At 39.6% G+C, this 13696-nt stretch overlaps 1 protein-coding gene across 3 annotated transcripts in view; it reads right to left on the minus strand.

Moving 5' to 3' along the window:
* rusc2 (RUN and SH3 domain containing 2) overlaps positions 1 to 13696 on the minus strand; it is a 133185-nt gene that overhangs the window by 118408 nt on the left and 1081 nt on the right. The window lies entirely within an intron of this gene.

Consider the following 13696-nt stretch of genomic DNA (forward strand, 5'->3'; position numbering starts at 1 on the left):
TCCTGGTTCATCCACAAATTTTGGTTTGGTTATGTTCCTGAAGGCACATACTCATCCACATAGATCTTGATGAGGTCCGTGACAACTGTAGTGGTTTCATTCAAATTCAAAGATGAAATGTTGAATATTGTCCAGTGCACCAAATCAAAGCAGTCCTGTGAACACTCCTCTGCCTTCTTGACCATACCTTCTTGGTCCTCACCATTGGTGCTTAAGTCTTTAGTCTCTGCCTGTACATTTGGAGTAGGTGCATAGTCAGGTGATTGGACTTACCAATGTATTGGTTTGGTAAGCATTCTTCATGGTGGTATAACAGTGTCAAGTGGGTTGGCTACTCTGGTTCCATAGGTGATATATTGGCAGTAGTTATTCAAAGACTTCTTCAAGCTGACCTGGTTGAAATCTCCCATAATGATAGGGAAGGCACCAGGGTACTCAGTTTTGTGTTTGCTGCTCAGCTCCTTCAGTGTTTTTCTAATATTGGCCTGAGGTGGAATGTACATTCCTACAAGTATGATTGCAGAAAATGCTCTTGGCAGATAAAATGGATGACACTTGATCATTAAATGTTCACATCGGGTGAGCAGGACTGAGACAGAACCACCACATCCATGTACCATGATGAGTTTATTATAAAGCATACTCCACCATCTCTGCCTTTAAAAGACTGAGCTGTCATCTCTTTGCAGATAATGGTGAGGCCATCGGGTTGTAATGCTGCATTAGAAATTGAAGATTAGATTTTGCATGGAAAATGGTTAGAATAAATTATTGCTTTGCATATTATACTGATAGAAACCTCACTGTTACTGCTTTCGGTGAATTCTAAAGGTTCTAGCAAGAATCTGAAGAAACCAGAAAAAGTTGCAAGGGTCCAAATCAAATCTCAGATTTATTATAATTGGAAACTTGGAAGATTTGTATAAGGACAAATGAGGATCTCACTGGACCTTTCCCTAAAGAACTGCAAGCTAAATGTTCACTGTCACCCATCTGATTTGCCATCTTCATTAATGACAAGTAAATAGCATCAAAAGGGATATTTTTCAATACATAAGAATACTTCGACATGTTTTTGAAATAAGTTTAGATAACCTTGCTAAGCACAGCGGAGCAAAATAGGGGTTTCTGAGCATTTCTAAGAAAGTGCTACTGAAAACAAAAATAAAATCTCCATTACCAACTGATAATAATTAGGAACAGGATTCAAATTCATCTGACATTAGTCATTATTAGACGGTAATGATGAATTATAAATTAATGATTGTAAAAGCTGCCATTTTTTACTTTTATCTTGCCCCTCCAGTTTTGAGTATGTTCTGAACAACACGAAAGAAAATTTACTAAATGCTCAATTCATATAACTCATTTGGAAGTTTGGTTGCTCGCTGAGCTTGGCAAAATGTTTGCAGATATTTCAGCTCCAATCGAGAAGTCGTCATCGGTGTGCATTTGAGGTTGTTGTCTCCTCAGAATGCCAGTTTATATATTCCTCCAGGGCTCGAATAGATATTGATTGAACATCATGATCTGGTTGGCTGGTTTAAAACGCCATGAACAGTTTCGCAGAAGATTCTGATTGGTTAGCTTCGAGAGGTTTGTTTCACTGTCCAGATCCCAAGATTACTGGTAATTTGTTAATTATTGATGTTGTTGTTTCTCTTTTCTCCATAAGGGTTCATATATCTGATCTATGTTGATGTGTTTATTGATGTAGATTGTTTATTCTTCTGTAGAGAACCACGCTTCGAGAAATTCTCATTCTTTTCTTGTTCTCGCTTGAGTCAAGACTCTGGCTGTCATCCAGTTGAAATAATATCCTTCTTCATATTCATGAGCTGATACTAGCAAGAGTGAGTCATGCTTTCTGCTCGCTAGCTGATGCTCATTTAGCCTGGTCGATAGTTTTCTTCCTGTTTGACCAACTTAGTACTTGTCAGTCATTGTAATTTATTTTGTAGATGACATTTGTTCTATAAGTTGTATTTTGTGGCACTTATTATTGGTTTTGATTCGTTCCTCCTCAAAGTTGCCGTCGGTTTGTGAGCAAGTGTGATGTTGTGTTGTTGAAGTAGTCTTGCTGTTACTTCCTCATCTTAAAGTACCCCGAAGTCTCAACTTACCTTAAAGCCAGCATGCATGTATGCCTTGAGGAATGAGTTTTCTGGCTATTGAATTAAATAGACTTGTAAGGCTGGGATACACTAAGTGACAAATGGTGCTGCATTTGTCCCCTTTCTCCCAGCAAAACACGGTTTGCTGTGATTTTTGGGATTAGGTTACAGGAATCACCTCCACCATGTTAAATCTGACATTGGATCAGAGATCTGATCAATTTTGATAGGGATTCTGTCAGCAAATTAGGAAGTGTTATTTTATAACAATTATTATATTTCAAATTATTAAATACTTTATATTTTATCTTTAATGATAAAACTAATATTTTAAATGAATATTTAAAAGGTATTTAAAATCAAATCCACTTCTCCTTTGTTATAATCCCATAGAATCTTTTACATCCATCTGAGAGATATGCAGTTCTTTTCCTCACCACCTCATTTTAAAATTGCTATATTTGGCAATGTAGCACTTCCTCAGCACTGTGCTGGAGCCTTTTTCTGCTCATTACCCTGGAAGTGGATTGAAATCTGCAACATTTTTATTGAAAGATTAAACTGACACCAAATGAGCAGCCATGACTCCATCTGACATAAAATGCCAGCTTTGCTTCAGAGTAATTACTTAAAAAGTCTAATTATAAAAAGGGAGAAAAAAAGGTACCATAATGGAATACACTGATGTGTACAGCAAATGGGATGGGTGGCAGAGAGGGGCTGTGGGATGGGTTGGGCAGGAACAATAAGGAGAGTATTCCAAAAGAAAGTTGAAATAGCAAATTGTAATGGGTCACTGAGAGCTTGATTTTTAATGATGGTTGATGGTAGAATGATAGATTATAGGGCCAGAGCAATGTACCAACAACACTGATAATGGAAGCTGCTTTAAAGTCTGGTGTCATCACGAAGAGCAGCTTGAGCAGTTAGATAGCAGAAAGAAGTGCATCACACAGAGGTAAAACATAAACACAAGAAATTCTGCAGATGCTGAAAATCCAAAGCAGCATATAAAATGATGGGAGTTATCAGCAGGTCAGGCATCATGACTTGTTGAGTTCCTCCAGCATTTTGTGTGTCACACAAAGAGGAGCTCTAAAACACTGATGAAGTCCAAAAAATGTGTGGAAGCTTTGGTTGTAAGTACTGGCAAGTTGGAAGAGGGATCAAAGGAGTTAACTTGACATTTAACAAACATGTTGGAAGTAAGATGAAGCGTTGGTCTTACTAAAACACAAAATGCTGGGAACACTTAGTAGATCAAGCAGCAGCAGGGATAAAAATGGAGTTTATATTACTGCCCAAGAACATTAAAAAAGTGTGTTTTATGCTGCAGAGACGACTGGGGTGGAAAGAACAGAGGGCAGACCAAAGTTGTCAAGTCCACAATTACATTGACAACTAGTAGAAATGAAGTCAAATGTGAGACACAACAAATCAGTGAGGAGGGAGAGGAGGGAAGCCCTGAAGCTTAAATTCAGCTTTAAGTTCTCAAGACAAAAAACAAGCTACCGTTTCTTGAGCTTACATTGGTTGGACTTGACAGCAGAAAAGTGGGAGGCCAAGTTCAAAGATGTGAGGCTGGTATGAAGTATTAAAGAGGCAGGCTATTAGAAGCTCTAAGTCACTGTTATGGACTGAACAGAGGTATTCTGTAAAATGACAAACAAGAGAAAATCCTTTGATGCTGGAAATCCAAGCAACACACGCAAAATGCTGGGGAAGTTCAGCAGTCTGTCGTGACGAAGGATCTTGGCTCGAAACATCGACTGCACTCTTCTCCATAGATGCTGCCTGGCCTGCCGGGTTCATCCAGCATTTTGTACGTACTACTCTGCAGAATGGTTATCCTAACTGCCTTTGTTTCTCTGTTTGTTCCAGTTTGGTCTAAAGTAGCTTGACATCCAAAGACACTTTGGAACTAATAATCTATCAACTATTGTATTCAGAATTTAGGGCTCGTGAGTCCAAACCCCATGATGTAAACTGTTAAGTTTAATTCTGATTTGTTTTAGTATTGTCTTCAGTAACATTGAGAAGATAGCCATGAAGCAGCTCCTAGAATGATACACTGTGAATTGCAATTATAACTCATACTTAACTGAATTTATCAGCATTCTTCTATCATCTGCCCATTTCTTAAGAACTATTCACCCTTGTTTCCTTGAAATTTGACTGCAGCTTCCAGTTCTTGAATAAAGTCATTAACATAACCTCTTTTTTGCCTTTGGATCTTATTTATCTTCTAAAATTCCCACTCATTTATATTTTAACATATAATTGCAGATATAATAACTCAATAGTTGAAATAACTATATTCTGCAGGCATTATTTAGCATCTATCAGATAAAATGATTTGTGTACACTGGTAAAGGATATGAGCACATATGTTGCTGTTGGGAAAGGTCTGTGGTACAAGAATACAGCAATCCCATATTAAACAGGATGGGTGTGATGATCCAGAGTTCCCTGAAAAAAAACTTGTGCTAAATATTCCAATCCTGCAACACCCACCAGTTTTCAAATGTTCCATATGTGGTTTTAAGAGGACAGCTGTTGCACAAAAATAACCTCATTGCTTTTCTGCATGGAAGCCTACAAGTGACTCAAAGTTAACAGCAGCCTAATTGTTGCCAGCTTAGAATAGTGTCCTTTTGGAGAGCTAAGCTGTCGCAAGTTTTACTCCCTGCCAACACTTCCAACTCACAATGAGGCATCTGAAGAGACAAGCCTGTGGCCTGTTAACATTCTTTAATTCAAGCTCCTGCAGAAACAAATGCTTCCTGTATTAAATCTGCTGTGCTTTTATGTTAATTTTTGAAATATTTATTTTCCTTATAATGGGAATGTGGAAGGGCAACAGTACTCTTGACCTGAGCATCCTTTAATTATCTTCACATTTCCTAAAGACACCCACCCTTGCTTCCTTCAGCTATAGCTGCAAATTCCACTCAATGGCTAGGAGAAAAATTAGAAACAAGCTTGTCACAACATAACCTCACTGTGTTCCTGCCTTTCTACCTCAATTTCCCACAGCATTATTTAATGTGACATTGAAAAACTCAAGTTTTTATAATTTAACATAGAGTAACGTGAACTGCAAATAGTTCTTTTTGTTTCCCATACTTCCAACCCTTGAAAGATTGCATTGTCCTACAAACTGGCAGCCTGTGTCCTCAGAGAAAATCATCTCTGAATGTTGAAGGGAGGTTACAGATACACAGATTCTTTTTCAAGACAGATTCTCATTTGAAATAATTGACATATATGGGAGCTCAACTGTGCGTATGGGTTCCACAGGTTATTGGGAGTTGTTGGGGGTTGGTGGGTGGTGTGGTTCAAAGCGCTGGAAAGGTCTATCCTGTGCTAAAAACATACATAAATAAATAACACATGTAGATCCTCTACTTTAACATAGCAGTAATGCACTGCAGCAAATTACTACAGGTCAAATTCATACAGCAGTACAGAAATAGATCCTCTACTCCTCTTCTGTCCATGTACTTACCCAAACTTCTCTAAAACGTTGCAATCAAACTCGCATCCGCCACTTCCGCTGACAGCTTGTTCCACACTTGCATCACCTTCTGAGTGAAAAATTTTCCCTTCAGGTTCCCTTAAATATTTCAGCTTTAACCCTAAACCTCTAGTTCTAGTCTCACCAAACCCCAGCAGAAAGGGCCTGCTTGCATTTATCCTACCCATACCCCTCATTAGTTTCTCTACTTTGGTGAACGTGCCTGCTGTCAGTGGCGGTAAAGAGTCATATATCACAATTTAATCCACAGCTAATTTCAAATTAGCTTTTACTCCACATCTGAACACCTCATTCATTAATTGATTACCATACCTAATTCCAAGAATAGAAACAATGTTTTAATTGCAATAACATTGGTTGTCAAGATTCAGTTTCAGAGATGGCAGAATTTAGGGGATTAAATCTTCTCAAATCAAGAGAATCAGGAAAGAAAATGAACAAATCATCCCATTACTTTAAAATCTGATATTTCAATATGAAAAACAATGCACATATAAATATCTGGAGGAGTATGATGCATACTTGTTTGCAAAAGACACCCCCTTCCCCACCCCACATAGCATAAATATTACTGCATCCTGGAACAAACACCAAATACTTAATGCCATTATCTCCAAAAGCAGAAAACATTAGATCTTTGTCAAGTCTGACACCTGTTGAGATTACTTAATTCTCAGTATCATTAACAAGAAGGATGAAGTCTCCAACACTCTGTAAATTCAGAATCCCTATGGAAGAATTCATGAATGTCAGCTGGCAAAATCTATCACTGAATTCAATGATCCAAAGAACAACAGAAAAATGTAATTGAACTTAAAACGTAACCACAGAGAGCCCTGGACATAGCTCATCAAATTACAGAAACCAGCCTCATCTCCATGGACTTTGTCTATATTTCTTGCTGCCTCAGTAAAGCGGCCAGCATAATCAAAGACCCCACCCACACAGTCATTCTCTCTTCTCCCCAATCCCACTGGGCCAAGAATACAAAAGCCTGAAAGCAGGTACCACAAGGCTCAAAGACAGACCCTATCCCACTAAAATAAGACTACTGAATGGTTCCTTAGTACGATCAAGGTAAATTCTTGACATTACAATCTACCTCATTATGATCTTGCATCTTATTGTGTGCCTGCACTGTGTGTGGTTGGGCATGAAACAGATCATGGGCTTCAAGGTCAAGGAAAGGGAGATCAAGGGCTGCCAGGATAGGGTCAATGAACTTAACTCGTTTTTCAACAGGTTCAGCATGGGACCTCCTGCTGTCCTCTCCCCCATTTACCCAAACCTAACAGCCTAAGGCTAAAAGCCTTTTCCCTCCACCTCTTCCTCCCCTCTGGTGACTATTTGTGCTCCAAACCCCCTAACTTTGGTGAATCCTGCCTCCATGGGGGCACTTGACTGTGACTGCAGGTTAGGTTAAGAAACAGCTGAAAAGGCTACATCAAGGCAAAGCTGCTGGACCAGATGGTATCAGCCCCAGGGTACTGAAGGCATGTGCAAGCCAGCTGTCTGGTATTTTGCAGCACCTTTACAATCTGAGTCTGAGTCAAGAAAAGATACCGGTACTATGGAAGATTTTCTGCTTGGTTCCTGTATCCAAGAAGGCAACTCCATCTGAACTTAATGACTACAGGCCAATTGCCCTAACATCTCATGTGATGAAGGTGCTGGAGAGCTGGTCCTGGCTTACCTTGGACCACAGGTGAGATATTCATTGTACCCATGACAGTTTGCCTACCTCATGTGGGAGTGGATGATGCCATCATCTACCTGTTGCAGAGAGCCCACTCCCACCTGGAAGATGCTGGTGGCATTGTGAGATTCAGTTTTTGATTTCTCTATTACCTTCAATACAATCCAGCCACTTCTTCTGAACAAGAAGATGCAAAGGATTGGCACAGACAAATCCACTATCTCCTGGATTACTGACTACCTGACAGACCCACCCCAGGTTGTACAACTGGATAGTTCTCTGTCTGAGATGGTGGGGAGTCTCTCTGGAACAGTCTCTCTGCAGCGCCACATGGGACTGTCCTGTCTCTGTTTCTGTTCACACTGTACACCTCAGACTTTCATTACAAATCTGAGTCTTGTCATTTGCAGAAGTTCTCTGATGACTCTGCAGTGATTGGGTGTATCAGAGATGAGCAGTACAGAGTATGGAGTACAAAGGACCAATGGACAAGTTTGTGGAGAAGAATCATTTGCTTCTGAATGTGGCCAAAACCAAGGAAATGGTGATTCATTTTAAGAGGAAAAGGACTGAGATGAGTCCTGTATACATTCTGGGAGAAGACATTGCGGTGGTGGAGCAGCACAAATACATGGGTGTTCACATTGACAACAGTCTTGACTGAAAGACCAACACCATGGCTGTTTACAAGAAGGGGTTGAGCAGACTCTATTTTCTAAGGAAATTGAGATCCTTCAGCTTGTGAGGCAGGATGTTGGAGATCTTTTACCAGTCTTATGTAGTGAGCACAGTCCTCCTTGCAGCTTTAGGTTGGGGGAGCAGCATTGGAGCTAGTGATGTAACAAGACTAAAGTAACACATCAGAAAGGCTGGATCCGTCTTTGGCTACACCCAGGACTCTTTTGAGTTAGTGGTGGAGAGAAGGCCACTAAATAAACTGCTATCCGTTATGGACAATAAGGCATGTCCTCTCCATGAGCTACTGAATAAGCAGCAGAGCATCCCTTCAAACAGGCTCATTCAGCTCCACTGTAACCAGGTTTGTAACAGAAAATCTTTCCAACCAAATGCAAGAAGCAAATACAACAGTTCATCGCTGTACGACAGGAGAACACACACATCATAGTACAATAATCTGCATTTTATTATTTTGCACATTATTGCACACTATTCCAAATTATTGCATATTGGTAATATTATTGAGTATATTATTGTTCTGTACTTTATTATGCTTTAAGTCTGATGCTAAGTGTGCTTTAAAATGTTGCTGCTGTAATGAAACCATTTCCCACTCTGGATCAATAAAGTATTTATTATTATTATTATTTCTCTGTAGCATTTCTTCTGCATTGGTTTTTTTTAGAAAGAAATATAGAAAACCTACAGTAATAATACAGGTCCTTCGGCCCACAAAGCTGTGCCAAACATGTCCTTACCTTAGAAATTACCCAGGGTTACTCATAGCCCTCTATTTTTCTAAACTCCATGAACCTATCCAGGAGTCTCTTAAAAGACTCTATCGTTTCTGCCTCCACCACCGTTGTCAGCAGCCCATTCCAAGCACTCACAACTCTCTGCGTAAAAAACTTACCCCTGACATCTCCTCTGTACCTACTTCCAAGCACCTTAAAACTGTGCCCTCTTGTGGCAACCATTTCAGCCCTGGGGAAAAAGCCTCCGACTATCCACACGATCAATGCCTATCATGATCTTGTACACCTCTATCGGGTCACCTCTCATCCTTACCATTAATACTATATTCTGCCATCATATTTGACCTACCAAAATGAAACACCTCACACTTATCTAGGTTGAACTCAATCTGACACTTCTCATCCCAGTTTTGCAACCTATCAATATCCCGCTGTAACCTCTGACAGCCCTCCACACTATCCACAACACCCCCAACCTTTGTGTCATCAGCAAATTTACTAACACATCCCTTCACTTCTTTATCCAGGTCATTTATAAAAATCACAAAGAGTAGGGGTCCCTGAGGCACACCGTTGGCCACCGGCCTCCATGCAGAATATGACCCGTCTACAACCACTCCTTGCCTTCTGTGGACAAGCCAGTTCTGGATCCACAAAGCAATGTCCCTTTGGATCCCATGCCTCCTTACTTTCTCAGTAAGCCTTGAATAGGGTACCTTATCAAATGCCTTGCTGAAATCCATATACACTATATTTACTGCTCTACCTTCATCAATGTGTTTAGTCACATCCTCAAAAAATTCTATCAGGCTCGTAAGACATGACCTGCCTTTGACAAACTCATGCCGACTATTCCTAATCATATTTTGCCTCTCCAAGTGTTCATAAATCCTACCTATCAGGATCTTCTCCATCAACGTACCAATCACTTAAGTAAGACTCATTGATCTATAATTTCCTGGGCTATCTCTACGCCCCTTCTTGAATAAGGGAACAACATCCGCAACCCTCCAATCCTCCAGAATCTCTCCCGTTTCCATAGATGATGAAAAGATCATCACCACAGGCACAGCAATCTCTTCCCTCACCTCCTACAGTAGCCTGGAATACATCTCGTCCAATCCCGGTGACTTATCCAACTTGATGCTTCCCAAAAGCACCAGCATATCTTCTTCCTTAATATCTACATGCTCAAGCTTTTCAGTCCGCTATAAATCATCCCTACAATCGCCAAGATCCTTTTTCCGTAGAGAATACAATAGACAATAGGGGCAGAAGTAGACCATTTGGCCCTTCAAGCCTGCACCGCCATTTTGAGATCATGGCTGATCATCTACTATCAATACCCGCCTGCCTTGTCCCCATATCCCTTGATTCCTCTATCCATAAGATACCGATCTAGCTCCTTCTTGAAAGCATCCAGAGAATAGGCCTCCACTGCCTTCCGAGGCAGTGCATTCCAGACCCCCACAACTCTCTGGGAGAAGAAGGTTTTCCTTAAATATGACCTACCCCTTATTCTCAAACCATGCCCTCTGGTACTGGACTCTCCCAGCATCTGGAACATATTTCCTGCCTCTATCTTGTCCAATCCCTTAATAATCTTATATGTTGCAATCAGATCCCCTCTCAATCTCCTTAATTCCAGCATGTACAAGTATACAATACTGAAACAAACTATTCATTAAGTACCTGTGCTACCTCCTCTGGTTCCATACACACTTTTCCTCTGTCAAACTTGATTGGTCCTATTCTCTCACATCTTATCCTCTTGCTCTTCACATGCTTGTGGAATGCCTTCGGGGTTTTCCTTAATCCTGTTTGCCAAGGGCTTCTCCTGGCCCCTTCTGGCTCTCTTAATTTCATTCATAAACTGCTTCCTGCTAGCCTAGAATCTTCTAGATCTCTTTCACTACGTAGTTTTTTTGAACCTTTCGTAAGCTCTTCTTTCCTTTTTGACTAGGTTAAACAGCCTTTGTACACCACGGTCCCTGCACCCTACCATCCTTTCCCTGTCTCACTGGAAAATACCTATGGAGAAACCCCACCCCCCGCAAATATACCCTAACTTGCCTGTTCCTATCCCTCTCCAATGCTATGGTAAAGGAGATCTAATTGTGATCACTATCTCCAAAATGCTCTCCCACTGCGAGATCTGACACCTGACCAGGTTCATTTCCCAATACTAGATCAAGTACAGCCTCTCCTTGTATTACCTCAATCCACTGTATAATGAATTGATCTGTAGGAGCAGTATTCAAGACAAGTTTTTTGCTGTACCTTGGTGCATGTGAAAATAATAAAACAATCCAATTCCAGTCCTATTTTCTCTGTGTTATGGACTATGTGTGAACCTGTTCACATCCGAACTCAATGAATAAGCAATAGACACAATGCAACTCTAAATATTCACATAAAATTAACTCTATGCTTTTGGGAATAGTACATTGATAACTATTAGGTAGGAACCAAAGAGCTTTGAGGTATAGCATATGCATCTGTGGCAAATGAAAACTGATTAATTCCATAATCTTACACTTTCATCAGTGACGGGCTTGTGCACAGAATGACCACCAAGTATACAATGAGTGATTTTCAGGCTTTTTAAATTATTGAGCACAAAACCAAGGCCTGTGTGTACTTATTCTGTGAGTGCAAGAAATTAAATAAGTCATTCAGCCCCTTCTCAGCTTGCCCAGAACTTTGACCCATTTGAACTTGCATTGGAACTATAACTCTCAGAAAAAAATTCATGCAAGCTTTTAAAGTTTTGCGCTAATTTCCTGTTGAATTGTTGTCCAAACAGGAAAATTAGATAGGGTGCTTCCCATTGTTTTTCACCTAATGGTGGAAACATTTCCCTGTACCAACAACTTCTACCAAAACTCACCCAAAAATATATCAGAAGAACATAACCAAATAACCTTCATTTTTAAACTCTCAGCATAACAATAAGTACATTTTGCCAAATGCTGATAATCATGTCTGATTTAAAGAGTCCTGGTGGGTCATCACCTTCGTAGTTTATAAATCCCAACTTCATTTAAACAAATTAAAAATTGCATTGCTAGCATTGCTAACATTGAAGCAGTGTGTGTGGTTAAGTTCAGTTCACAGAAACCTATATTCACAAAAGTACGTTACCTTGGTGCTCATGGTGGCTTGTGATCACCTGCTAGTAAAGAAATATCCTTGTACACTACCTTTCTTTCTCCCTCTGTTTCCATGCACCCTCCCACCCTACTGCATTCTGCTGTGACCACCTATCTCCCAACCATCTTTCCTAATTTTCATGGTGGCCTGCTCTATTTTGATTTTAATGCTTTTCAAGAGGGGGAGGAGGCTGAACCATAATAGCTATTTTTTTAAGTAAGGATGTTTCTTCAGAAGGTGTCCACCAGCAAGCAGGAAGAATGAATGCTTGTAACTACAAAAAATATTATTTGTAATTTTAACCTAAATGTTTCTTCTCATCTTAATTATGGATGCTTCACCAATTATTTTGAAACCATGACCCTTGGATCTAGACATTTATTCTGGGGAAACATTATTCCTATATCTATCCTATCATGACCCACTGATTTTTTTGTTTACCTACCAGTACAGTCAGTCTTTATTGCTCTAAACTAAGGCAGGATAATCCTGGTCTGCCTATAAGGCAAATTCCTCCATCACAGGTATCAATTTGGTGGAACTTCATTCCCTTCTTCAATTGCAAGTATACCCAGAAAATAACCCACAAAATTGAGTGAGCCGGGGTTTCAATACCTGGCTGTTTTAATTGTACTGCCCTCTTTCTTTTCTGTCCTGATGAAAGCTCTTAGCCCGAAACGTTGACTGTTCATTTTCTTCCATAATACTAAGTTCCTCCAGCATTTTTGTGTGCGTTGCTGAATAGATATGCCACCTGTGCTTTTGCTCTGACCTGCTTTAAAAGGAATGATTATAGCACATCCATTCACCGTTTACATTCTTGTTTGCAGAAAATTTTCATTCAAAATAAATACTCTACTACGTTTACAAAGAGTAAAGGATTGGAATTAGTCTCCTACTTTGTGTCCACAATATTTAATTATTACTCCAGTGTAACTATTATCCTTTCTTTTGGCCCACTAACCTTATTTTCTACTCGTACTTCTTTACTTTCAATATTACTACCTAGTATTAGCTCAGTATGCCTGTCTCCATGCAATGAATATAGTAACATACTTTGAATTTCCAGACTTCATGACTGAACTGACAATCTGGAAATATTTAGTTATTTAATTAATCTTAAAGCCTCTTCAGAAAGTGTATTCATAATTTCCAATTATGAATAATAGATTCGTATGTTGCAGGCATCAGAAATATCTTAACTGAAATAGTGGGACAAAATGTTAATGAATGCTTTCCAACATGTGCCTAAGGGAAAAGGAAATCAGCCTGGAAATCTTACCCTGTATCCCTTCCGATTAGCATCTTTAGGAAAACTAGTGGTTCAAGTTAATAATAAAATACAATGTGCTACTACTTTCTTTGTAACATCATTAATGTTGGTTTTCAGCAAGTAATTAACAATACATTTTTAGAACAGAATTTCAGGCTTGGGGTTTTTTTTGGATGTAATTTATTTGTTGCAATTTTTGGTAGCAAAAACGTGCTACAATTGTAGATGCCACTCCTAGAATTAACTTGGACACACAATTTTGTTTTTGTTTTGAAGAAAAATACTTCCAAATCTGCCTTCTCTGCATCCAAAACCAAGAATATAGATCATGTGAATAATTTCAGCCCAGCACTGACAGCCAAGGAACATGACTGCTATCTCCCTCCAGTATGAATGACAACTATGAACTAGGATTCTGTTTTCTGTCTAGTCCCATCTCTACTTGTACTTCACACAAAATGCTGGGGGAACTCTATGGAAAAGAGTAAA

The sequence above is a fragment of the Hypanus sabinus genome, chromosome 14, assembly GCF_030144855.1.
Source record: "Hypanus sabinus isolate sHypSab1 chromosome 14, sHypSab1.hap1, whole genome shotgun sequence".
Taxonomy (NCBI): Eukaryota; Metazoa; Chordata; class Chondrichthyes; order Myliobatiformes; family Dasyatidae; genus Hypanus; species Hypanus sabinus.